The following is a 1,848-nucleotide window of genomic DNA, read 5'->3' on the forward strand; positions in this document are numbered from 1 at the left end:
TTTTCTAAAAAATGTTAAGGAACAGATTGTAGAAAATCAGGAGCAAACATTTTGCTATTCACTAAATTCTGTATTTGAAAAATGTAGTAGTGGTGATAGTGAAGTAGCAAGTGTTTCAGAACTAAGGATTGTTTTAGACATAGGTGCAGGAGTAAATCAATTTTCTCAGATTATTCAGCAAGATTGTCAGGAATTTATTATGTATATGTTTACAGTTTTGGAAGATGAAGGTGTAGATATTGATAGTCTTTTTGGCCTTTCTTATAAATGGGAACATAAGTGTGATAATTGCTCATTTCAAGTATTACTGATATGCACAGTGAAAGATTTATATATTTACCATTACCAGACTGTAAAGAAGTGTCTTTTAATAAACTAGTTAAAGATGCGCATCAGAACATGGTCTGTTCTCAATGTAAGTCTGAAATGTTACCAACTTTATTTATCCACAGATATGGACAATATGTAAATATGTAATTTTAATGTTTCAACGATGCAGAGCTGATGGGAGTATATTGTCAACTTTAATTAAAAAATTTGTGGCTTCTCAAGTATCTATTTCTAGAAGAACATTTGTAACTGTAGCCATTATTTTTCATGAAGGGCCTTCAACATCATCAGGACATTATACAGCTTATTTGAAGTGTGCAAGCGGCTGGACGCTTTGCAATGATAGTCAATTGACTTTTAAGAAACGTTTGCCTTTTGCCTTAACTAACTCCTATCTGCTATTTTTGGAACCCAAATTTCAGTAGAATGACTTGCTGTAGGAAGATTAATACTGTAAAGATATGAAACTTTGTTGTTTACAAATATCATGTGACTGAGGGTGTACAGATCTAGAAATGAAATTCGTGTTTGGCATAGTGATAACATCAGGTACAAGTTTACTTAATGTTTGATGGTATAGAACATGTTACAAATTTTAACTGTAAAGATTCAGAAAAGAATAGATAAGACTAAGATTAAGAAATTTCAGAAAAAACCTACTTAACTCATAGTATTTGGCCACGTGGAAAAATATGAGAGATCAAAATGAGTACTTTAGATAATTATTTTAGAACATATATGGATGCAAGTTTTTTGGAGAGGTATTTAAAAGATAATGAGTTAACTTATACAATTTGGCCACGCGGAAAGGTATGAGAGAAGAAAATGTGTACTTAAGATAGATTTTTATAGAAGATACTTGCACGGGGCTTTGTTGAGATATATTTAAAAATAGGTCGTATAGTTTAATTAGTTTTCAACTGTGGAAGATGTAGTGTGATTACTCAAGAAATTGCGAATTTGAGAAAAACATTTAAGACAAGTTTTTTTCAGGTATTTATATTATTTATGGAGATTTTGTATGGGTTTTTTAAACACAATCATTTTGATTGTGTTTTTTTTCCCCGCTGTTATATGATGATTAATATTGAAATCACTGTTTATAGTGAAAATCAATGTATTCTGAGGACAGCAAAAATAAACCATTTAATATGTTGTTTAAGTTATTTTGTTACCTTGAATTTAGAAATATGTATTATAACAGATTTTTTTACTGTCTTCCACAGATATTACATTTATAAGGTAAGTACAACTAATAACATCCGAGAGTTTTCTCTGCCTATCTCTTATTCTTATTGTTTTGATCTCCTTCCTTTCTCAGTACTGTTTAGTCACACTTATTCCGTTTAACTCATTCATATTTTGTGTTGTTTAATTTTTTCCCTATTTCTGTAACATCTTTTCTGTCACTATATTATTCAGTCTATCTATCTCTTCAGTTTTTTCCTACTATTGTCTCATGGTGACTCACCTTTATTGACCTTGCATCACCTTTGTTCTAGAATCTTAATTTGTTTT

Source organism: Lissotriton vulgaris, unplaced genomic scaffold (genome assembly GCF_964263255.1).
Source record: "Lissotriton vulgaris unplaced genomic scaffold, aLisVul1.2 SCAFFOLD_3520, whole genome shotgun sequence".
NCBI lineage: Eukaryota > Metazoa > Chordata > Amphibia > Caudata > Salamandridae > Lissotriton > Lissotriton vulgaris.